The following is a 27,167-nucleotide window of genomic DNA, read 5'->3' on the forward strand; positions in this document are numbered from 1 at the left end:
ATGGTTGTTTAGGGGAAGGTGGAGTCTCTCAGCAGGAGGGCTTAGTCTCCTACACCCTTGATTTTTGAGGCATGGTGCTTCCAAATGAAAAGGCAAGCACAACGGATGCTGGCAATGGAGGGAACGAGCAGTGTATATTTCTAACCTGGCAATTGAAGAAAGCCTAGAGCAGAAGCCATCGAAGGTATTTAGAATATAACTGAGCAAAAGCAGGAGAGAAGATGGAGGCAGACAGTGATTTAGAGCAGAGATGGTGGTTTTTTGTTCCTAAGGGAGCTTATTCTAGCTTATAGTGAAAAGCTTCTAAATCCCTGAAAATCCTTGAGAAGAGAAAGCAGCCTTCTCTTTCCCTATGTCAGACTAATTTGAGAAATTTCTTTTTGTCTTTTTAAATCTTTATGCCAATAAAAAACATAGCTAACCATTCATCTGAATGATGTATTGGTTGAATATATTAGTAAGAGGACAATTGAGGGGGAAAACAGAAAAGAGAATTTAAACCACTGTCTTGTAGTCTAGAGAAACTTTTTTGATTTAACAACTTCCCAGGGCAAACAGAGAATACCTCCACTAGAGCATTCCTTTAGGTCAAGAATGGGTCAGTAATAACACAAGAGCTAGCTGGCTGGCTGGCAGTGACTCAAACTTCTGCCATTAATCTCTATTTGCCATGCAGCTTGGTTTGAAAGAAAACCATTCTATTACTAGGGGCCAAGGGAGTTGTTGAGAACAAAATCATGTCCCAAGAAAGGAGTGAATCTCAGAAAAGCCCTGCTGATACAAAGATGGGGAACGGGAAGGGGGTGAGTAATAAAGCAACTTATAGATCTATCGTTCTGTTTACCAACCTTCCAAATTCTATTATAGATTATTTTATGTTATACTAATGTAGCACTTACCAGTTAGTCTCTCACTGCCTGGAAGGCCAGATATGTTGCATTTCATTCTTCCCCCAGGATTCTCCAGTATTTTAAGAAGGTTTGGGGTTTCTAGACTCTTTAGGGGGATTCCAACCCCCTACTGATGGTTTTCCCTCAATAAGCTGGAGTAGTCTCTTGAATCCTAGTTCCATTTAGGGAGATATGATCTTTCTTCAATATCACTTCAGTCTCTGGAAAGGGCAAAAGAATGAGGCTCATAGTTAACTTAGTTTTTATAGCTCACGATCCCAGTTGCAAATCCCAAACCTTCCTTATCTGCAAGTCCTGGGTATGTCTTCTCTCTTTATTGGATTGTAAACACTTGAGGATAAGAAATAATCTTGTTTTCCAGTTATTTTCCTTTGTTATTCAATCAGCATTTAATAACTACCAATTATGTACTACATACTGAATATAAAGAAAAAGGAAAGACACAATTCCTAATACAAGGAACTCACATTTTTAATAAAGGAAACAACATGTAAAAAAAAAAGCCATTACATACATTATATAAATGGCAGGTGATCTCAGAGGGAAGGCTTCCTGGGAAAGCTGAGCTTTGGCTGAGTATTAAAGGAAGCCAGGATGTGGAAGTGAGGAGGGAAAACACTCCAACCATTTGAGGCAGCCAATGCACAGGTAATTATTTCAGTGTCTAGGATATTTTCTTGCAAAACAGTAGGTGTTTCATATATGTTTGTGCCTTACTTATTGCTTGTTCTTCAGTGAATTATGAGGAAAGAGAATGAGAAATAAAAGCTTAATCAACAAAAATTACATTGGAGGAAGAAAACCAAAAAGGAAAACTGAGAATGATTTTAGGATTTGAGTACCTCAGTCTCTACATAAGGAACTCCTATTGGGGAGAGACAGCTATTCCTTTGCCCTTTAAGGTAACCCCTCAAGTGTATGTGGAGAAAGGTTTCAAAGAAAAAAGGATTATAGGATTTAGTTGAAGGAAATTTAAAGATATCTAATCTAGCCCTCTCATAATTCAGGTGAACAAATTGAAAGCAGAGTTTAAAATGTACAAAGGTTTTTAGGTGGCACAATAAGAATTCAAGCCCAGTTCCTTTAGCTTCAAATCTTGGATACTTTGTCACAAAGTTATTATTGATAGTCATACTTTTTGCGTGTGTGGTCAACTTATGTCCCTGTTGTATCCTCTCTCAAAACAACCTAGGATAGGTTTATAAAATGCCTAATTTTAAAAAAATAGCCAATGGCCAATTCTGATCAACAGGTTCTCATCAATACATTCTGCACTTGTTTATACTGCACCGTGTGGAGTGTTACTAGGGCCCAGACTCCTGAACATCATCCCTCTTAATCAGGGTTTTATAACAAGAGTCCATCAGCTTGTTCTGGTGTTGACCTTCTCACATTTCTTACTCAATTATTCTCTAACCCAATCTTCTCCTCACTCTTCTGAAGTTTGCTTCTAACAGACAGCCCCTAACTCAATCTCTGAACAGAAACTCTCAGAATTACTAATCACAGAATTTTAGAATTGGAAAGTACAACTATGGAGACTTAGCCCAGTTCACACCTGAAAAAGAACTTCCATGTTGTTTTTCTAGATGTCTCAAGGGAGACAGGAGGGGAAGAAAATAAATCTTTGTTTGAAGATAAAATAAAAAGGATCCCAACTCAATATATCTGAAAAGTGGTCATCCAGACTTTGTTTAAAGATCTCATGATTGTTTCTTTGTTTCTTAATACCTTTGCCCATAACTTAATACTTTTATCCATTATTCCTTGGCCTTCCCTTTGAATCTAAGCAGTTCAATCCCTTTTCAATCTTTCAGTTTATTAAAGGTAATTATCATGTCCCTCTAAGTCTTCTCTTCTCTAGACTAAATGTCTCCAGTTCCTTCAACCAGTTCTCTTTCTATCTCTCTCTCTATATATACACTTATCCTATCTCCCTCTCTCTGTCTCTCTATGTATACTGTCTCTGTCTCTCTCTATGCTGTCTCTGTCTCCCTCTCTCTCTGTCTCTGTGACTTGTCCAAGGTCACACAGCTAGGAAGTGTTAAATGTCTGAGATCAGATTTGAACTCAGGCCCTCCTTCCTAAAATAGGGCATCCAAAACTGAACATCTACTACAGTAGAACCAGTTAGATTAATACTCATTCTAGCACACACTAATTGTGTTGTTCAGTCATTTCAATCATGACAGACTTCATGAGTCCATTTGGTGTTTTTTTTGACAAAGATACTGAAGTGATTTGCCATTTCCTTCTCCAGCTCATTTTACAGATGGGGAAACTGAAGCAAACCTGGTGAAGTTACTTGCCTAGGATCACATAACCAGTAAGTATCTGAGGCCAGATTCGAACTCAGGAGGATGAGTCTTCCTCCAAGTCTGGCACTTTATCTAGGTATCACCCAGCTGTCTAATTACCTGTCTCTTAGAATGGTATAAGATACCTCTATGTGTAAAATACTGAACAAAAATCCCCAAGATAATGTTAACCTGTTTATTGCATCTATAATATGCTTTAAAATCTGCAGAGTGGATACAGGTAGTAAAGAGTTAAATCAGAAATTCAGGCCACACTGAACACCACCTTTGTTCTTTGTTTTGTCTTGAGGCCAAATGATCATCAGCGCATGTGACTGACTCACTGAACTCTGGCAAATTTCACAAATTAATATTTCACAGAGTCCAGGCAGGTCCCCATCACTGTGAAAATAGTTCTGATCAATTGACTGAGTCACCCAGGGAATCGCCCCATTTCCTTCTTCCATCTTTCTCCCCTCAACCAATTATGGTGCTCAGATATTCCAGAGTGTAGATCTGAAACCAGATGGAGCAATTAATACCTCTGCTTCCTATTGAACATACACTGCCTAAGGTCACCTGGGAAGCAAAGAAAGCTGGTAAAACATAGTAGAGAGAGCATCTTCTCCATAGTAGGAGCCAGAAAGCCATTACAGGTGATGTCCTCCACACTATGAGTGGATCTTACACCTGAACAAGGGTAGGAGAGACTCTTATGGAGATACAGATCAAAGATCTTTCATCAGTCCTCATTTTTAGCACTTATAAGTCCTCAGTTGGCTCTAAATAATATTTTTCAATAAATCTCATGTGGATACAGATGTTCTGTACCAAGGTTCTTCTTTCCCTAGAGTGTATCATTTACCATAATTTAAAAAGGTATTTGCCACCCATTGTGTTAGTTTTCTCTCCAAGCTCTGCAAATATGAGAAGCATACAATTTATGTCTTTTACCCAAGTCACAAATTTGAAACCACCACTAGCGGCAACAATATTAAAAAGCACAGGGCCAAGTATAGATCCCTCAGGGACTTCCCTGGAAATGTCCTGCCAAGTTGACATTGAAGTATTAATGATGACCTTGATATGGCCATTCAACTATTTCTGACTCGTACTTAACTGTACTATGATCTAGTCTACCTCTTTCTAATTTTTTTCTCATTTTCCCTCATACAAATAGAATGAGATGCTTAGTAAACACTTTGTTAAAAATCAGGTAGGTGGCAAAGTGAATAAGAGCTTTGAGTTCAAATTCAATCACAGAAACATATTAGCTGTGTGATCCTGAGGAAACTATATAATCTTTGCCTCAGTAATACCTAATTCCCTGAGTGGTTTTTAGGATCAAATGAGATAAAAATTACAAAGTGCACAGTGCCTGGTACATAAAGCACTACATAAATGTTAGTTTGTATTATCCTAACACTCCTTTGTGAAGGTCATCCTTGCTCCTTCCCTTAGCACCCATAGGCTCTTAAATGACCAGCACCAGCCCTGAGGCTGCTTCCTGACATCCTTAAATAAGCTTTGGAAAAAGAAGAAAAAAAAAAAAAAAAAGACCTGACAGCTGCTTACCTTCACAGTCTCAAGCACACAATTGTTCCTCCCTACCCATCATCTTGACATTTTACTGGCAACGCTGTAGAATCTATCCAAGCATAGAGGGAAAGGGGGAAAGAAAAGAAATGATGTTAGAGAATAAATATTATAACCAAAAATGTGCTTGTTAAATTTTCAGTGTGAGTATTCACATATCAGAAATCAGCTAGCACTGCAAATCCGGCTTGGTTTTAAGTTTTGTTATCTATTTAGACTTAAGAAAGTGAAGGAGGAAATTGTAATAATGCCAATTAAAGTTCAAAGTGTATCCAGTATATGGGGAGAGGAGGGAGGGAGAGTGTGGGAGAGGGATTATTGTTAAACATTTACCAGCTTAGCTTCTATTATAACTGAATAACATATGCCTTGAGGACTAAAGATCACAGACTCACAAAATTTCAGGATATAAAGGGACTTCAGTGGCTATCAAGTCTTATCACTACATAAAAAGTAATCCCTCTACAGAATAGTGAAGAAGTCATCTTAGACTTTTTCTTGAAGATGTCCAGTGAGGGGGAACTTTGCTTTGATGACAATTACAATGTTATCCCCTGAGTATTTTTTTGATCCAGGCTAAAAATTTGCAATTCTTTCAACTAAGCTTACCATAGAGTCTTTGCACAGTAGATGCTTAATTATTGATTGATAGTCCTCATATGGCATATGAAGTCCCATTCACTGTTCCAGTGACCTTTCTCTCGATACTCTAGATAGTCTTAAATGTAGTGCCAAGAACTCAGCCCTATATTCCAGATGTGGTCTGGAAGAGTTATAGTAAGACTATTATTGCCTCCATTCATGAATGCTTTGCTCTCATAAGTTAAAATTGCATGAGCTTTCTTGCATGACTCAAATTGCACTTATGGTCCACTAAAATTCCCAGATCAACTGCTCATTCCTCATATTGTACATTTTAAGTTGATTTTTAAAATCTAAGTTTAAAATAAAATCTTCCATGCTTTGTGGAAAATCATTGACCTCTTTCAGAAAGGACAGTAAGAGAATTAGTCCTCTGTCCATCATCCTGAGGCAATGTCCAAGTGCTTCCTGCAGTCCTTTGGTTAAAATTATTTCACTGGAGCTCTATTCCTTTTGCATCCTTAACACTGTCCCTGAACTCTCACAAACTTTGATGAGTTGGCTTGTGGTCAGAAAGTTAGAATAAAGAAGAATTTCTCTGTTATTTTGTGTTTCCACTGTTTCTGTTGCTATTTCAAGTTGCCCACTGGAATGGTGGAAGCTATAAATACCAACTTTCCCATATAACCCAGATTATAGTCCTTCAGCCTAAGAGTGTTTTTATGTGAAATTCAATTAACCACATGCCTGGGACCAAACTTCAGTCTGAAAGACTTTGGGGAAAATGTGCAAAATGTTGGAGGGAGGGAAAGAGTGCATATTATTTTGCCAGTGGATTCTATAGAACATATATATCGGAATCTACTGAACTCTTCCATTTACTGATGGTTAATTGATCTCATCTGTGACAATGAACTTTTGTCCCCATCATTTACTTACTGAAGCCCTCTCCCCCAATCCTGATGCTGATGGATCCAGAAGAGAACAAGCTAGAATGGTATCACTAATAAAGCCCTTGGATCAATAGGGCATAGGCTATCCTCTCCTGTAGCCTTTCAACTTAAACACAACAATTTGTCTAAATCTAAAATAATAATCTAATTTATTTTTTAATTTAGAAAGGAAAAATAAGATAGGAAATTGAATGGGAAAAGCACAAACAGTTTTTAGAATATACATATAGAAACATATGGTGTAGTGGGAAAAGTTTAGACTTTGAAGCAAGACCTGCCATGACTGACATGAATTCTTACTGATATGTGCTGCTTAAATAATCTTGTCAATTCACTTAGCATCTCCAATCCTCAGTTTCCTCCTCTATGAAATGGATCATTTTATTTTCAAGGTACATTCCTCACAAAAACTTTGTGAAGTAAACAATTTAAAGGCTACTATCATCTCCATTGTCAAATCAAGAAAATGAGGCCCACCAAAATGAAAGGGCTGCCCATTCTGTCCTTCATTCTGGAAGAGAACCATGACATCAGGGAAGTGATGCTATAACACACAAGTAGATTAAATGAGGGAGAGCTGTGCAAGATCATCTGCTTCATTTGCTCCTCCAGAGCCATCTGGTTCTCAGAGACAGAAACCCTGAGGGGCTTCCTTTTCTAGATTTGTTTCATTTATTTAGTTGTGTTTTTGGGTTTTTTTTTTGACTCAATGAAAGAGGTCATTCTTTGCCTCATTTGCTACCTAGTCTTAATCACTATGGACCTCTCAGTCAAACTGAGACCTGTTGAAGGCCTTAGCTTAAAAAGGCTAACATCTCCCATTGCATCCAGATCAATCTCCAGTCTTCCTAATCTATATATCTGGCCCCTTGACCCAAATGGCTGCCCAGAACCACACAGCAATTAGTAAGACCAAGATTTGAATTCAAGTTGCTTAACTGCTAAACCAATGGATACTCTTTCTATAACACCACAATATAATCCTCTTGAATAGGTTTAAAATATGAATAGAGCCTATTCAAGGCAGTGGAAGTTAACATTTTAGAAAGAATGAGTCATAGCAATCCCTGTGCAAGGGGCCATTGTTAACTGTTCTGAACATGCTGATCATTTTAGTAGGATGACATAATGTCCAGGAGTTGAAGAGCCCAGAGTACGGTTCTCCTAGATGTACTTGAAACTTGCCAAAACATTACTGATGCTATAGATCTATTTAGAACAAACAGTTTTTTGTTTTATTTTTCAAATTTATATTCTATTTTTTCTAATTACATGTAAAAACAATTTTAAACATTCTTTTCTTTTAAATTTTAAATTCTAAATTTTCCCCCTCCCTATTCTTTTCACTTCTTGAGAAGGCGAGCAGTTTGATAAAGATGATGCATTTGCAGTTATGCAAAAAAAAAATTTTCATATTTGCCACATTGCAAAAGAAGATATAAACAAAATAAAACAAAAACAAATTAAAAATAAAGTAAAAAATATGTTTTGATTTGCATTCAGACTACATTAGTTTCTTCTTTGGCGATGGATAGCTTTTTTCATCATAAGTCCTTCAGAATTGTCTTCCTCATAACTAAGGGAATTTAAATGCCCATTTTGGGGATTTGGACAAAAGTATGTTAAGGTCAGGCAGCTATGCTTAGCTGTTGATGCTTCTACACATTTTGGGAAAACATCAGTTGTTCTTACTTAGAAACTCTTGAAGACAAAAAAACTCACTTATTGGCGGGCGGCCAGTTAGGCCCTGACACATGAAGTATGGCCCAAAGAGGTGGTAAATAGGACAGCTAGGTGGCGCCATAATGCACAAAATGCAGGAGGGCTGAGCCAATCAAGTCTCAAGGTCGGCTTCAATCCTTTTCAAGGAAAAACTGGCCCAATTTGGATGGGGGTTAGGATGGTTTTCTCCTGATCAAACTTTGCCGACTGCTTTGGTAGTAAGATGGTTAAGGTCTTCGAGAGCAGAGATGTTATAAATCAGAAATGGTACAGTACCAGATTAAAATATAATTGAGAAATATTTATCAAAATATACAAAACTATAATAGAACTTAATGGTTTTCTGAGTCAATATGTTAACCAAAGGATTTGAATGCATGGTTTAGTGACCTTCATTTCTATCTGAGTCTGGTACTACTTTCCTAGAGGATTGCCTACCAGTTAAATTAGTTTAGGACTGTTAGTGGTCAAACTTGACCTCCAATAGTCATATAGGTAGCACTAAAGACACACAGAAAAAATAAAACAAACAAATGGAACAGCTCTCTGAGGGAATGACTAAGCATGGAAAGACCAGAAATCCCAGCTTTGAACCACCCACACACTTGAAAGGATCTAGCTCCAAATGGAAATCATCAGGTCTATTGGGTGGGTAATGTCAAAGCTTTGCAATTCTGCATGGGATGGGAAGGGGATTGAGAACAAGAGCAGCACCAGAAACACTGGGGCTGCAGCAAAGATTTGTTGATTAGTCTCTATTCCTTCTTCTGTGGGGAACGAGCAGACATGTTCATCTCTGCCATTCTCTAGTCCTCTAAAGACTTCCCTGTGGAGGCATTGTACAGGCAGCAAGTATAGGGAAGGGTTAATTATTTCTAAATTACAGTCCTGGTTTTCCCACTGTCCACTCCTTATTCTGCTGCTACCGGAAGCCACTCCCACTGACTTGCCACTGGGGCAGATGTTTTTGCCTACTATCTTGCAGCCACTTTCCAAGGTACCATATCTATGCTCACTGACCCCATGCAGGGGTCCTCAAGCTTTCTAAATAGGGGGCCAGTTCACTGTCCCTCAGACTGTTGGAGGGCCACACTATAGTAAAAACAAAAACTTTGTTTTGTGGGCCTTTAAATAAAGAAACTTCATAGTTCTGGGTGAGGGGGATAATCGTCCTCAGCTGCTGCATCTGGTCCACGGGCATAGTTTGAGGACCCCTGCAAGAGGTTTTCTTGGCTGACACTGAAGTGGTTTACTATGACAAACAGGCTTAAATGACTTGTGAGTGTCTGAACCAGAATATGAATTCAGGTTGTCCTTGACTCCAAGCCCAGAGCTCTGTACTTTATAAATACTATTGAATGAAACTAGGTGAAATTTTCTCAAAAAGTCTATGAGATGAAGTAGGTCAGACCTCTGGGCCTAAGTCACATGATCCCTATTCCCAGAGATCTGTGGGGCTTGAAAGTCAGGCCTTAGGCCCAGGGTGCAGGAAGTCACATGATCTCAAAACCTCAGGGCAAGAAAGGTCAGACCTTAGGTCCCAGCTTCAGGAAGTGACAGGAAATGACATGACCTACAGGAAGTAGACAACATTGGTGACCATTGATCAATAATGGTTAATGTTCTATTTCAGACCAAAATGGGACACATCAGATGACAAAAGATTTATTTGATCATTGGAGAAGAAAGATATATTCACGAGGGTAGATGCTGAGGATACTTTGAGTTGATTCAATGGAGTGAAGTTAACTTGCCTGAGTTGAACATAATTTTCTATCAGTCAAGCATAAGAGAAGGAAGATCTGGAGTTCTTCATGGTTATTTTGTCTCTGGCAACCAAATTAGGAACGACAAAAAGAACAAGTAAAGCATTTAAAGGTTTACAAAATTCACACAGATTAGCTCATTTTGTTATTCAGTTGTTTTTCAGTCATATCTGAACTCATTTGGGGTTTTCTTGGCAAAGCTACTGTAGTGCTACATCATTTCCTTCTCCAACTCACTTTATAGATAAGGAAACTGAGGTAAACAAAGTTAAGTGGCTTGCCCAAGTTACACATGTAGCAAGTATCTGAGGCCCAATTTAGGTCTCTCTGACTCCAAGCCTGATATTCTATCCATTGAGCCACGTAGCTGCCTTCTCTCATTTATCCTCACAAATAATATAAAACACAAAATAAAAACGAATTTCAAGAGAATTAAAATATTAATAGTAGCTACCATTTATATAGAACTTCACAAAACAGTTTATCCTCATAACTATCCTGAGAAGTAGGTATTATATTATCCTAGTTTAAAAAAAAACGAGGAAATTAAAACAGACAGAGGTTGAGTAGCCAAAATCACACAACCACTAAGTATCTGAAACTGCATTTCAATTTGGTCTTCCTAATTCTAGGATCAGTAATCTATTCTCTGTACTACCTAGTTGCCTCTTGAATTACAACTGGTCATTGTTGTTATTGTTGTTATTCAGTGATGTTCCAGCTCTTCCCGACAACATGGACCATTGCAGGTCCTTCTATGCTCCCCCATCTCTCAGATTCTATACACGCTCATGTCCATTGCTTCTAAGACACTATCTTTCTATCTCATCTTTTTTTGCCTTCAATCTTTGTCAGCAGCAGGCTGTTTTCCAATGAGTTCTGTCTTCTCATTATGTGGACAAAGTATTTACCTTCACTTTCAAGATTTGACCTTCCAGTGAATAGACTGAATTAATTTATTTAATCATTGACTGTTTTGACCTTCTTGCTGTCCAAGGAACTCCCCAAAGTTTTTTCCCATAGCACAATTCAAAAGTGTCTAGGGAGCTCACCTTTCTTTATAATCCACCTTTCACAGCCATTATAATCCACCTTTCACAGCCATACATTGCTACTGGAAAAACCATAGCTTTAACTGGACAGATCTTTTAGTACGCTATCCAGATTTGCCTTCTTTCCAAGGACTAAGTGCTTTTCACTTCATGGTTGCAGTTACCATCTGCAATAATTATTGAGCCCAAGAATATAAAATCTGACACTGCTTCTACTTCTTCTCTCTCCAAAAAAAAAGTGGTGAAATCAATTTCCATGATTTTAGGGGGGTTTTGCTTTTTGGTTTTGTTTTTATGTGAAGCTTTAAGCCAGCTTTTACACTCTTTCACCTATATCAAGAGGCTTCTTAATAACTAACTCTAAGAATGTTTAAATCAAGGAGAATAAAACCAGCAAAAAAAAAAAGTCATTGTATTTCACAATGAAGTATTTATGAATGACCTTGAAGAAGATTAATAGCAATAAAAAACAAATTGCAAACCAGATTGCTTCCTACTGACAGTGCAGTGAGGGGAATGATCCTAGACATGACATTAGAGATGAGCTGAACAGGGAAGAAAATGTGGCATAGTGGATGGAGCACTGAACAAAATCAGAAAAGTTTTGGATTCATAGATCCCTTCAATGTTGAAACACAATGAAACATTGATAGATCACCGAACAGTCTATAAAAGAGGGTTTTTGCTTAGTCATTGAATGGTTAACAAAAGTACAAAACTGCGTCAGGCAGATGACCCCTCAACCCTACTGTTTGGCATCTTTATAAAAACCTAGATGGGCAACCATGCAGGGTGTGTCATGGCAATGAAATATCTGCCTGATCTGAAAGTCTCTGATTCCTCACAGGCTGTTCTCTCTTCTGCCATTAAGTAATTGAAAAGACACATCACCTGCTCAAGTCTTATTCATCTGAGCCAATTAAATTTTGAGGACAAAGTCAACACTTTTTAAGGAAAAAAGAACCTAACCTGAATAATATAGGGCCTCACGAAAACCTAGTCCAAAATATTTGGTAAGGCCTTAAAAAATATTACTCTCAAATGCAATATCAAAAATATTCCTGATCCTTTTCTAGTCCTGGGACCATGGACAAGTCACTTAAATTCTCCAAGTTCAATTTCTTGAGTGTAAAATGGAGATGCTAAAACTTGTGCAACCTACCTCAAAAGACTATTGGAAGCATAGTGCTACTTAAACTTTAAATCTTTGCGAGATGCAGTTACTGCCCTTGGTCTGGCTTCCTCACTCCACAAGCTGGCCATCAACCTCTTTCCTTATGTTTCATGGTGGTAGGATATGACCAAAATTATATATTTCAGATCAGGACTTTCTTTTTTTTAAAACTCAGAAACAAGATATAAACTCAAAATTGGCCATTGATGCCTGCCTGGGTAAGCTGTGAAAGTAGCTTTTTTATAGTATCTCATGGGGCTTCAGAATATATTTGATCTAACTGAATGCAAATTCCCACTACAATATATCTACTAAGTGGTCATCTTAGCATGCTTGAAAATCTTTGAATACTTGAATTCTCATGGTAACCTGTTCAATTTTTTGAATAATTCTAATTCTTAGGAAGTTTTTCTTTGTACCAGTGGCCCTAACTCTACTTTTTAGGATCAAGTAGAACAGATATAATTCTTCACCCACATCACCGCTCTTCAAATTATTGAAGGCAACTATCATGTCTTCCTTAAATACTTCTTTTTTCTTAATGTTGAATACCCCCATTTCCTTCAAGTGATCCTCATATGACGTGAACTCAAGCTTCTTCCTTTCTTCCTTTCCTCCTTCTTTCCTTCCTTCCTTCCTTCTTTTCTTCCTTCCTTTCTTCTTTCCTTCCTTATATCTTTCCTCCCTGCCTCCCTCTCTCCTTTCCTTCCTTCCTTCTTTCCTTCTTTATAACTTTCCTCCCTGCCTCCCTCTCTCTCTTCCTTCTTTTCTTTCTTCCGTTCTTCTTTCCTTTCTTCCTTCCTTCATCCCTTCCTTCCTTTCTTTCTCCTTGTCTTCCTCTTTTGAGACTAGATCTCTCTAGATTACCCAGACTTAAAATGCAGTGGCCACTCACAGACACAATCCCAAATGGTACCAATGCTTTAACCTTCTCTGGTTTTTTTTTTGGGTTCTCTTCACCCTTCCTTAGGCAGCTTAGTGGCCCTCCACTCCTACTCACCATGTTAGTGACAGAATTACTGTAAAAACTCAATTGGCTTTAGCCCTACTACAACTTGTAATCTCATAAATTCAAATTATCTACCAATGGCAGAAATTTTGCCACCTTTGGACATTTTCCAGTTTATTAGTGGCCTTCATTAAAATGTGTCTAGTCCTAAACATCACATTCCAAGTGTGTCCTGCCTGGACAAAATACAATGGAATTATTATTGCTGAGGCATTAGAGCAATATCTTTATTATCTACCAATGTAAGAATGTAGATACAACTTATTTTAACCATTTCTTTCTACTTGGCTACCTATTTTAGTGATGACATAAAATGAAGTACCTTCAGAACTCTATCAGGCAATTGTATCATTGGTTTTTGTAGGTGCAAGCTTAATATAAATCAAAAGTTCAATTTGGCATCCAAGAATGCTAATATTATAGACTTGAATAGCTTCACTCCAATATCCTCACTTACTAGTGCCTTTTGGAATGTATTCTAGTTCTCTTTTCACAGACCCTCAAAATCTTCCTCTTCACTATGTGCTAACAGATTAGAATTAGTTTCAGAATATCTAGGCGTGCTCTGATCTCTCCATCTCATATCATTATGCCTTTAGAAGTCATCTCCCCAGCCTCTTCCCTTTCTAATTTCTCCTCTCCACCATTATAATTAAGATTGAATTTCTAAGCTAGAAGATTTAGTGTCATTCTTGCTGTTGCCTCTCCACTACCATTCATCCACCATATACACACACATACCCACCATGAGTTTCAGAAATTGATACCAGGGGTGTTGACAAGAATTCACAGTACTCGTTGCCTTGAACTCCAATGACTGAGGGGACTTCCAAAATCTAAGAAAACAACAAGCTTGCAAATACCCGGTAGATATTTTAATATGCTTTGTTTTCTCTAGAATAGCATATTGGTTTAAAACTGAAAAAGGAGTATGACACATTGTATATTGCCACCTTATTTAGTTAATTTATATGCAGAATACATTTTTCTAAAATTCCAGGTTGGACAAATTAAAAGCCAAAATTAAAATTGTCAGGAGAAATACCAACAATTTAATATATGCAGAAAATGCTATTCTGTTGACAGAAAATGAAGAAGAATTAAGCCTTTTGATGAGAGTGAAAGAAGAGTCTAAAAACTGACTTGAAGCTTAAGTTCAAAAAAAATTCAGATCTTGGCAACTGGCCCCATCATGTCCTGGGAAATAGAAGGAGAAGAAATGGAAGCAGTGTCAGATTTTATATTCTTGGGCTCAAAGATCACGGCAGACAGAAACTGCAACCATGAAATGAAAAGATGTTTGCTCCTTGGAAGAAAAGCATGACAAATCTGGACAGCATACTAATAGCAGAGGTATCACCTTGCTGACAAAGATCTGATAGTAAAAGCTATGGGGTTTTTTTCCAATAGCAATGCATGACTGAGAAGTGAACTATATAGAAAGGCAAGCATTACAAAATCAGTGCTTTTGAATTGTGACACTGGAGAAAACTTTGGAGAATTCCTTAAATATCAAAAAGATCAAATCAGGCAATACTTAAAGAAATTCATTCAGAAAATTCAGAGGAAGGTCAAAAACTGAAGCTGAAGCTTAAATACTTTGTTCACATAATGAGAAGATGGGACTCATTAAAAACGATCCTGATTATTGGAAAAGATCTTGATATTGGAAAAAATTGAAGATAAATTGAAAAGGGAATGAGATGGATAATTAATGTCATGAAAACAATGAACATGAGTTTGGTCAGATTGAGAGATAGTGGAAAATAGAAGATCCTGGCTTGTTAGAGTCCATAGGTTGACTGAATTACGGAACCGTGTATTCTCAGATTGTTAAATCCTGCTTATTGATTTATGGATTCTATGCTAAAAGTGGGGAGGGGAAAGCTATATGCAGAATCCTAGTCTGAGGCTGCTTCCAGTGGGAACTATTTTACAGTTGCCACATGACTACCATTCACTGAATATAAGACCATCATAAAGAAGGCACACTTTCATTATTAATCAAAGAAATGTAAATTAAGACAACTCTGAGATACCACTACACACCTATCAGATTGGCTAAAGTGACAGGGAAAGATAATGTGGAATGTTGGAGAGGATGTGGGAAAACAGGGACACTGATGCATTGTTGGTGGAACTGTGAACACATCCAGCCATTCTCAAGAGCGATTTGGAACTATGCTCAAAAAGTTATTAAACTGTGCATACCCTTTGATCCAGCAGTGTTTCTACTGGGCTTATATCCTAAAGAGATCATAAAGAAGGGAAAGGGACCTGTATGTGCCAAAATGTTTGTAGCAGCCCTGTTTGTAGTGGCTAGAAGCTGGAAAATGAATGGATGCCCATCAATTGGAGAATGGCTGGGTAAATTGTGGTATATGAACGTTATGGAATATTATTGTTCTGTAAGAAATGACCAACAGATGATTTCAGAAAGGCCTGGAGAGACTTACATGAACTGATGCTAAGTGAAATGAGCAGGACCAGGAGATCATTATATACTTCAACAACAATACTATATGATGATCAATTCTGATGGACATGGCCATCTCCAACAATGAAGATGAACCAAATCAGTTCCAATAGAGCAGTAATGAATTGAACCAACTACACCCAGCAAAAGAACACTGGGAGATGACTATGAACCACTACATAGAATTCCCAATCCCTATATTTTTGTCCACCTGCATTTTTGATTTCCTTCGCAGGCTAATTGTACACTATTTCAAAGTCCGATTCTTTTTGTACAGCAAAATAACTGCTAGGACATGTATACTTATATTGTATTTAATTTATCCTTTAACATATTTAACAAATATTGGTCATCCTAACATCTGGGGGAGGGGGGAAGGAAGGGGAAAATTGGAACAAAAGGTTTGGCAATTGTCAATGCTGAAAAATTACCCATGCATATAACTTGTAAATAAAAAGCTATAATTTAAAAAAAAAAAAAGTTAAAAAAAAAAAGGCAGTGTGAGATAAGCATGGTCCCAATGATCATTTTGATTGGATAGAGTGTCAAATCAATACACACCAAGAAAACTCCCACCTATGGAGAAGAAGTGATATCATCCTGTGGAAAGAAGTCCAGTTGAGGAATAGGACTCTTGTCCTATTCAGAGAACAGGGCATAAATGTCCCATTTCCACCTCATTTGGGACATGCACAAATCAACAGAGTGAGTATGGGGCTCCACATAGCACCAGCTAATTATGTATACATTATATATATAATATAATATATACATAAATTACATATATATAATATATAATATTATAATTAAATAAATTATCTCTGTTGCTGATCATTTAAAAGCAGAAGGCTATCATGGGGAAGGAGGAAGAAAGCTTTTTACTCTGTTTATGACATGCCACAATTTGCTCTTTGGGGAAAAATCCTATTCTGAGGTTATTCTTCTCACTGAGAGAGCCATCTGTATGCCACATGAATTCATTTTCTCTCCTTCCTTGACACTCATTTTTGTGGAAGCAATATATTTTACTTTCTCTGGACATGGAGACTGTTTAGAAGTCTAGGAGAGATGGGTAGGAAGAAAATCAACATATGTAGAGTAGAGACTATGGACTTTATCAAATGCTCTAGATTTACAAATGGAAAAAAATATGATAAATGCTTTCTGAAAAAAACTTTAATTTATTCAATTACTCTGTGGTGCCCACATACTGGTAAAGACCTATAATTACACATAGGAAACCTAATTGTCAGGCTTTCATACTGGTTCTCTCAGAGTAAAATGTGTAAGCAGCAACAGTTTTGGGTTTTTTTTTAATACTTTCATGCTTTTTTGAGAGCAGCACCAAGTGTGGTCTTTGGCATTTTTCTGAGGTTCTTGCACTCTCAGTCACGTCATTCTCTGCTTGAGTTTGAAATAATTTCTTCTTTCTAACCTTTCTACATAGACATCAGTGGGGGAGTTTCCATTCAGCCTCCACTCTGAGTTCATTTCTTTGTTGATACAGCTACAGCGTAGGATTGAAATTCATTAGAGATTAATTGTGCTGGCAGCCATGTGTGGCTGTATATTAATCTCCATCTTCCATCTTTCTGAGTTCTGGAACACTTTGCTCCATATGTCATAGAGTCAAATTGGTGACAATTTATGTGGCCGCTGTCAGAAACAGGCTGGGTAATTTTCATGAAATTAATGTCAAGCCCTACACAGTTTCCTTGTTGAAGAACCTTTTAAATTCCATCTACACTCAGCCATTAGGGTCACACCGCCATTTTTTTAAGTTTCAGAGGCAGGTCAAAGCTGGTCAAAGTAATTTGTCAGCCCTCCTGGGCTCATTTCTATAAGGATCTGACTGGGGTGATCTAGCTTGCTGACCTCAGCTTTTGTACTTCAACCAGGACAATGGCTTTCTTGCTCAGGCCTTTTTCATTTGTTTATTTTTAATATGAATAGGGAATAGCATGAAATGAAGCTCTAAAGTTCAAGCCTTGCCAGGTTATGGACAGCTAGAATCCTTAGGAGTTTTGAATTTTTATTTTTTTGGAAAGTATTAGTGAATCAATCAGATTTTTGAAATTAGGAAGGTTAACCAAGAAACAAAGGATGGATTAGAAAAAGCAAAGAGTAAAAGAAATACCAACTAAAAAGCCATTACAGCATAGTGGGAAAGGTAGGGATGTGGAGAGGTTGTTTGGTTTTTATCTATTTAAGACAGTTCTGCTCAAATGCTAGTTAAAGCAGTAGAAATGGACACCCCCTTTGCATGACACAGTTTTTGGCTTAGGTTGCCAAGGTCAAATTGCTGGAACTGTGAAGTTCCAGAAAATGAATTTAATAGTTTTCTAGATGGTACAGTGGATAGAGTGCTGGGCAAACTCATCCATTTCTGTGGATTCAACTATTACCACTATGCAAATATCACCTATACAAGTCTGGAGTTCAGAAGAGAAGGTAGAACTAGAGATAAAGTTCTACCTTCTCTTCTGAACTCCAGACTTGTATTCAGAACTTTCTGGTGGATATTTCCATTTGGATTTCTAGTCAGTTCCTCAAATTCAACATCTTCTAATCTAAATGTATTATTTTTCTTCTAAAAAACTTTTTTTCCCCCAAGGAAAGTAAAGTTGGAAAAAACTAATCATTTCCCACTTCCTGTTGATTTTCTCTCTGCAGTACCTTTTAGATCTATCCCACCTTCCTAACATCACTGTTATTATCCTTGAGCAGGCCCTCTTTAAAACCTGCTGTTATTATTATGGTTCCGTTGTTCTAGTCACGTCTGATTGAAATGACTCCATTTTGGGGTTTTCTTAACAAAGATACTGGAGTAGTTTACCATCTCCTCCAATTAATTTTTACAGATGAGGAAATGAAAGAAACAGGATTAAGTGACTTGCCTAGTAAGTGTCTGGGACACAAGTTATTGCTAGGATTGATGTTGGAAATTATCTTTGTATGTATTTTGAAAAAACAAAAAGCTATTGTTCTTTTTTTAATTAATTAAAATAATAGAATATGGTCAAGGACCAAACTTTGTAGAATAACAAAATTAAAGAGTTGGAAGAAGACAAAAGAATTAGTGAAGGAAATAAAGGACTAATTGGAGAAAAAAGAAAAAAAAAAACAAGAGACCACTGGTAATTTTACATAGATCAATTTCAACAGGGAGAGTACAGTAAAAGTCACATTGTAAACAGTAAAGAATTAAGTGATAAAAGGAAGGAGAAAATGGGATTATAATTTGGAAGGCTAGACAAATTGAAATGATGCCTTTTTTTAGGATGAGTATGTTTATAGGTAGGTGAATCAGAGACAAGGAAAATGGAGGCTTAAAGATATATGAATGGGGAGGGAAAATGGTTGATGGAACAAGATTCTGGAAGAACTTAAAGGAGATAAAATCAAAGACACATATAGAAAGATTAGCTTCAAGAGCAGCTAGTGGCATAGTGAACAGAGCACTGGCACTGGAGCCAGGAAGATCTGAGGTCAAGTCCAGCCTTATACACTTATTAGCTGTATGATCTTGGGCAAGTCCTTTAGCCTCATTAAATATATAATATATATATATATATATACACACACACACATAATATATGTATATGTATATATACACACACATAATATATGTATATGTATATATGTATGTATGTATTAGCCTCAGGGAGGAAGAAGGCCACTTTTTGCACTCAAAAAGAAAGGAAAGATGAATAGATAGATAAATATACCAAAAACCTCAAGTAGCAGTCAAATTGAGGGAGTGTCAAGTCAGAGAACCCTAAACATCTCAGTGATATAAGAGGAACAATATAACGCATTTTAATGGAAACAGTCAGAGGGCATGGGATTAATCTCAGATTTGTTTTAACAACCTACATGACTTTTCTCAAGTCACATCCTTTCTGACCTTCAGTTTTCTCACAATGAATATAATATAAAAACCATCTGGATTTGGGTGAATATAATACAAAAACCAACCACATTTTTAAAAATTGTTTAGTCTCCTTGAGCCTCATTCTTCTTTTAGGAAATTAATTGTTTTAATTAATTGTTTTAATTTATTAATGTTTTAATTTAAAACAGTCTTTTTGCTTATTCCCATTAGTTCTCCTTCAAAGGGAAAGAGAAAAGAAACACCTGTTCTTTATTGCCTGCTTTTCTTCTAGAGTTACTGCCTTTATCTTCCTTCCCTACCTTTCCATCTCCCTGAGCATCTGTCTCCAATTTTATGGACTGTTTCTCTTGATGCCATGTGATCAATAGTGCATTCGAACTCTTTCCCACCCTGGGCTAGAATCTGCATTACAGGAAATAAAATGTGAGCTAGAGTCTAATAGATGCTTAAGTTTGCATAAGTGCAGAAAATAAATTCACCAAAAGAAGAAAGGAAATAAGAATATAGGGAAGTTAAAATCTGCTTTCCATTAGTTTAAAGACAAATGAGCAACAACTCAAAACTTTCTGCTGCATCAACCCTGTGATGTTGCCTTTCCTCCAAAAAAGGTCAAGCGGTGAAGTTTTCCAAGATTGGACATCTAGTCAATCTTTTTTTTCATTCAGTCATTGATTTTGGAGACAGAAAATCATGAAACTAGCCAGATCAGGAAATAACAGGAGACAGGGACAAGCCAATGCAGTGAGCATTCCTCACATATTATGCATGAGCTCCAAAAGCATAAGACTGAATGACATTCTTTTGATCTAAAAAAGTAATAGGAACTAGAAGAAAAGCAAGCACAGAGTGAATTTGCTAGAAGAACATGGTGATTTTTTTAAGACTTTTATCTCACTTTAATCTCATGGAAAGGGCAGGCAGGAATCCGAAAGGATGACATTTCCCTGTGTCTAGTTTCCAGTGTATGACCTCCTGAAGGCTTTGTAGTCATTATGAAAAGGCATAAAAATGTAAAAAATAGTAAACCCAATAATGCTGACTGTGTTTGGCAGCCTTGATGAATCTAATTATAGAAGCATAAACACACGCGCTTTTCAGCTTAACAGTGTCTCACAAATAGTAAACATTCCATATATGTTTGTCCAATGAATAAAGTAATGAATGCACACAATATAAACCCCATCCTGAGTGGTATTCCTTTACTTTAAGCCTCTCTCTCTCCCTCAGAGACTACCATAACATGCCAGAAGGTTGAGCCCACCAGATTGACATGGAACCCCTTCTTCCCCAATAGCCCTAGTTTGAAGCCTTGCCACCCAGATCCTACCAAAATCTCCCTTTCCCAACTACACCCCAACAACCCTTGGATTTTGTCACCTGCCTTTCTGTTGAATCTTAAGATCAGTGGGACTTTCTAGCCATCTAGTAACTACGTTCTTAGAGATGTTGTCTCCTTCAATTACTATGTGAGCTCTTTGAGAAAAGGGACAATATCACTTTTTAGTATTCTCAGAATTTAGCACAGTGCTTGGGGTATAATAACTTAATACATTCTTTTTCACTCCATCCAAAAAAGCTTTCCTTAATTCCCTCAACTTTCTCTTCCTTTCCCTCTCCAGCTCCCTCTCCTTCTCCTCCCCCCATCTGTCTGTCTCTCTCTCTCTCTCTCTCTCTCTCTCTCTCTCTCTCTCTTCTTTATGTCTGTCTATCTGTCTCTCTCTCTCTTCTTTATGTCTATCTGTGTCTCTGTGTCTGTGTCTGTGGCTGACTATTTCTGTCTTTCTCTCTCTCTTTGTCTCTCTTTTCATACCTTCTATTTGAACTGCTTTTCTGCATTCATTGCATTTAGACTCATGACTATTTTTATGGGATCATGCTGTTTATATGAATCTTCTGTTACTTGTCTTTGCTTTTACTATATATATATTGTGTGTGTGTGTATGTATATATATATTTCTCTTTTTATGAAAGATGCAGAAAATACTGATGAGCAGTGGACAAAGTCAATCCAATTCATCCTTTTTTTTTATAGTGTTCTTTTCTCCAATTAAATGTCAAGATAATTTTTGACATTTATTTTTACAAGATTTTAGTTTCAAATTTTTCTCCCTTCCTCATTCCCCTCCCTTCTTCCTAAAATGATAGGCAATTTGATATAGATTATACATGTGTTATCATGTAAAACATATTTCTTTACTAGTCACAATTGCAAATGAAGAAATAAATCAGAAGGAAAAAAATCATGCAAAAAAAAGTGAAAAAATATGTTACAGTCTATACTTAGATTCATCACTTCTTTATCTGGACATAAAAACCCCCATTTTCCTTAGTGAGTAACTTTTTACTTTATACTTGTCTTGAATTGTATTGCTGAGAAGAACCGAGTCATTCAAAATTGATCATCACAAAATGTTGCTGGCACTGCACAATGTTTTCCTAGTTCTGCTCATTTCACTTTGAGTCTGCTTGTACAAGTTTTTCCAGATTTTTTTGAAATCTGCCTATTCCTAATTTTTATTGCATAATAATATTCCATTACATTCATATACCATAGCTTGTTCAAACATTCCACAATTGATAAGAATCCCTTCAATTACTAATATTTTGCCACCAGAAAAAGGACTGCTATAAATATTTTTGCACATGTAGGTCCTTTCCCTTTTTTAATAATTTCATTAGGATATAGACCTACTAGGGGTATTGCTGGATCAAAGGATATCCATGGTTTGATTGCTCTTTAGGGATAGTTCCCAATTGTTCTCCAGAATGGTTGGATCAGTTCCTAACTCCATCAACAATGCATTAGTATCCCAATTTTCCTACATCCTCTTCAATATTTATTATTTTCCTTTTTGTCAAATCTGATAGGTATCACTAATCAAAGTGATTTGGAGCATTTCTTCATATGATTATAGATAGCTTTGATTTCTTTATCTGAAAACTGCCTATTCATATCACTGACCATTTATCAACTGGGGAATGGCTTATATTCTTAAATATTGCATATTTCTTTTATAAAATCTAAATTTGTTGATTAATTACCTACATTGATCTCTTCAGGCAAATTCCATTTCCCCTCTTCATTGGAATTCCTTTTTTTTGTGTCTTCAGATTTCTTGAACATTCCCCATTCCCCTTACGTTTTTCTTTCTAATAGAATTTTAGTCTGTGGGATCCTACCAACCTTCCTCCAAACCCTTTGAAATCTGCTTTGCAAAATCTAACATGCAAGTCTGACTATGACTATTTCTCTTTTTTCTATCATACTCTCTAGAAGTGGGTATTTACTTTCCCTCAAGATTCCTATCATTTGCACCCCAACAAGGAGTAAAAATTAGATCAGAAATAGAATTTCTTTTTGTCAATTCCTCCACCTTGTACAGGATGAATCTACTGTTAAGACAAAAAGTGGTTAGGTAATTAGCCTTTGGAGAGAGAGAATTCCAACAAATGTTTGGATAATTGCAATCCCCAATCATTACAGTCTTGTGACCTGCTCCCCAAACCCCTTATCTATATTTCTTGTTTCTGTCCAAATGGCTTAAAAGTATATTTCAATGATAAAATCACTCTTGTTTCTCCCTCTTTTGAACTTTATCCACCAGGCCCTCATAACCCATACTCCCTACCATACATCCTCATATACCACATCCTCATATACCCCACTACCTGGATTTCCTCATATAAATCTAGTGTTTTTGTTCTTTTATTTGTTTTTAATTTTTAATGTAACATGCTAATCACTAATTTTACCTATACTGTTACTTTTGACTAAGGCATGCTCGCTTCCAGAGATATTTTCTACACAAAAATTTCATTCCACTAAATCTCAGTAATGTTTACATAGATGAAGTCATGAGTATCTCCTTGAATTAAGATTTCTTGTTCCTCTTGCTCACAACAAAACTTTGATCATTTGTGTAGAGACATATGATGGTAGGGGTTTTATTACTGATTCCTTATATGTGTTGTGTTTCTTGTGAATTTCTGGATGACTTTACTTTCTTTTTCATTGTAGGTAACTTTTTATGGTAACTCTCTATTTGGGCTATTTATGTAAGCAGGTTTTTTCCTCTTACAGCCTTTTAAGCTTTAAGTCCTTTTAAATCAAATATTCTTACCAGTCTTTGTTAGGAACACCCTGTCTTTGGCCTGGAAACTCATTCCTATATCTTAAGCCATGATCTAGAAGTCCAAATCCCATTTTCAAACATTAGTTTCTTAATCAAGTCAATTGTTTTTCTTAGTCAAGTTTACCTCCCAAGTCAAATTTTCTTTTCTACATTCTTCATAAGAAAATACCAATGAAGAAAAGTGTATGCTCCTATGGTTTTCCATTGCTGAAATATTTTATAGTATTTTAGGTACCTTCTAGCAGTATCATTTATGCCTATGTAGATCACTGAAAGTGAATAATCTTTTAATAAGGCTGGGAACTTCGGTTATATTCATGAATATTATTTTGACACAACAGATACTTCTCAAACATCTTCAACAAAATTGAACTGTCTAATATTCTAATTGTGACTGATGTTACATGCCACTTGCCAACTTGATAATTTACTATTTTTTTATCAGAAAAGAAGAATTTGCTATGTTACTGACCATTGGATTGGATTCTATTTTTGATGTTGCTTTACAATGACTGTATATTATCATAGTAGTTGGCTATTCAGTTTGTATCACTTCATATGTCTTCCTAGATTTCTATGAATTTTTTATCTTTCTCATTCCTCATTCTCATTCACAACCATATTCCATTACATTTGTATGTGGAGCTTATTACTATAAAAAATACTGACTTTACTGTTTTTGTAAGGTTTTCTTACTGTCAATAATCTCTTTAAAGTATAATAACAGGAAATATAGAAATAACATAATATAAAAGCGATTCTTTGCATAATTGCAAATTCTTTTCTATAACAATAGAACCAATTCATTGCTTAGAGTTGCACAAGTACTAAATAGTGTGATCATCATTCAAAAATGCTTATAAAAAGTTTTCCTTTTTTTATATTTTTGCTCAGTAGATAATTATAAGGTGATATCGCAGAGCTATTTAAATTTACATTATTGTATTTTTAATGATTTCTAAAATTTTTTCAGTTGGTGCTTGTAGTTTTCATGTCTTCTTTTGAAATTTATTCTTTTAGAGTTCAACTGCCCTAAGAGATATGACTTCTCGCACTCTGACATGAAGAATGACTAGAACATGATGCACAAGAAGGGCTCTATATGGCCACGGGCAAATTCAAGAAGATCAGAAGAGGAGATGTGGAAACTTCCAAGAATAGGGCTGTTGGTCAAAACAAACAGCATCCCTTCACAGAGAACACAATAAGCTGGACCAAGAACTATGAAATTTCATTATGCCAGAGTCATCCTAGAAGTGGGCAAAGTGATCCAAGAGGGGCTGCAGAATAAGGGACTGACACAGAAGAATCTAGCCACAAAAATCGATGGCTGTTTATGACCCAAGGCAAGCTTTGAAATCTATAAAACCTAGATTCAACTCCTGTCTTTAAAGTATAAAAGATTGTGATTCTTGGTGATTCACTTAATTCCTCTGTGCCCTAAGCAATTCTCTTAAGTCTGAGATGAGTCACTCGTCTGAATTGTGGGAAAGAGTTTTCTCCACTGGAAATGTTCTGCCTTAGTGAAACAATAGACTCAGAGCAATAGTAAAAAGAATTTCTCCAATTAGACATTTAACTCATCCTTTGTATATTTATAATAACTCAAAGGAAAAAAATCCCTCCTGAGGAAATATTTGCTTAGAGTTATGATTAGACAAAAAGCTCGACACAATTGCCCATGAAAGACATGAGAACATATGGTAGATATTCATGACCTAACTTAGCTCCTTATATCTACTTCAATAGGAACTGAATGTATGATTGCTAGAGGAATAGATCAATACAGAATGTACAGTGAGCATGTGTCACTAAAGACCAATCATTAGTACTTCATGAAAGTTTGAAAAATGACAATGGGACAGTAAAGCTGGCTCTGACTTCTGAAAATGAATCAAACTAGAGTTTAGAGCTTAAGAAATCATTAACTAGAAAATATGAGCCTGAGTCTATTATCTAGCCTCAATTATGTTCAGAACATCTATGAACTTCCTGCATTTTTCAATTACTTTATTAGAGCTAAGAAGAAAGTCATAAAGTTAGAAATATACAATATCACAGGGTATTAAGTGAAGCTGAAAATGGAATTAAGGTCACTCAGTATTTCATCCATTATAGCACCATTTCTCCTTAAATATACTCATACTCATCACAACTGAATTCTAGTTCTTCTTTGTTCCCAAAGATATAAAGCTCTTTCTCTATACGCCCACAAATAACAGTGTTAATTAGTGAATCATATTCTCCAGATTTCTTAGAGAAATAATAACTCATATTTACATAGAACTTGCCACATTATAGATCACTTTTATCACAACAACGAGGTAGGATCTATATTATTATTCCCAGAGAACCTTGATCTTGACCCCAGAGCTTTTTCTTTTCACTAATTGGTGCAAATATTGGTGCAAATTTAGAAATCTGCACCAATATTTAATCTTTGGCTTGAGACACTGAGCCCTTGGTGTGTGTGTGTGTGTGTGTGTGTGTGTGTGTGTGTGTGTATGTGTCTGTGTGTGTGTTTAATATAATTGACTTCTTGAATTTAGGAACTTGAAGTATCACAGCTTTCTTCCACCATTTTCAGAATCGAATTATGTCCAATTATGACATCTGTTCCCTCCTTCCCTTCTTACCCTAATCTTCAGAGAATATTTTCCAGGTATTATTTTCAAAAGCAAAAAAGAATATATAAATATAAAAATGATATCTTAAGGCAGTAGTTTCCAAACTTTATTTAGTGATGCCATCCATTTTCTACAAAAATAAAAATGTATCGTTCATCTTCACTTTTCATAAAAGAATCCATACAGATAATTTTCTTAGCTTGATTTTTATTCAAATTAGTGAAATTATAATTTTATAACTACATAAATCTTAAGCATATAATTAATGTATTAGGCATTCATTGATAAACTTAAATCGTTTTCATATTATTATAAACACTTGTTTTTTGGTCCAAGTTTTCTGAAAATGTCATTAGTAATAATGTTAGTCATAATTATTTCAAACTATTAATAAATATCCATTTTTTAAAATAACAACTATAGTAGAAAATACCATTTTATACAAAGAATGTTAAGACTGATAAAAAATGTCATCACATTGTTGGGAAATCCTCAAAGATTACATATAGGTACATATAAATAAGACATTAAGGTTCAAATACTTATTTCTATATAAGAAAAATATTAATATTATAACTTGCTTAGACATGTCTGCTAAACACTATTTTAATATGTTTAATTTTAATCAATTTAAGATTATTCTAAACCCATATATTTCTAGCTTAGAAACAAAAATGTCCACACCAATACATCTTTCTCCCAAACCTTGACATTTCTCTCTTCTTCCCTCTCTTTCTCCTCTCCTCTTCCTCCTTCTCTCTCTCTTTCTATTCTTTTCTCTATCTCTGTCTCTTTCTGTTTTTTGCTCTGTCTCTCTCTCTTTTCTCTCTTTCTGATTCTGTCTCTCTCTCTAAAACTATTCAATTCTCTCCTCAGCCATTCTCCTCTAAGATTAAAAGAGTCTCTTTTCCCAATGAACTGAATAGAAAAGAAGGTAATTCCCTTGAGTGGAATGTATTATTGTATCCAACAGT

General features: G+C 36.1%; 1 long non-coding RNA gene across 1 annotated transcript; it reads left to right on the plus strand.

The window, feature by feature from the left end:
• Positions 1-664: 664 nt before the first annotated feature.
• On the plus strand, positions 665-25,138 carry LOC127544215 (uncharacterized). The gene is made up of 3 exons (XR_007949403.1): positions 665-803; positions 3,172-3,237; positions 24,587-25,138. It is a non-coding gene; the product is annotated as an uncharacterized LOC127544215 (long non-coding RNA).
• The last annotated feature ends 2,029 nt before the right edge of the window (positions 25,139-27,167 follow it).

Source organism: Antechinus flavipes, chromosome 1, assembly GCF_016432865.1.
Source record: "Antechinus flavipes isolate AdamAnt ecotype Samford, QLD, Australia chromosome 1, AdamAnt_v2, whole genome shotgun sequence".
Taxonomy (NCBI): Eukaryota; Metazoa; Chordata; class Mammalia; order Dasyuromorphia; family Dasyuridae; genus Antechinus; species Antechinus flavipes.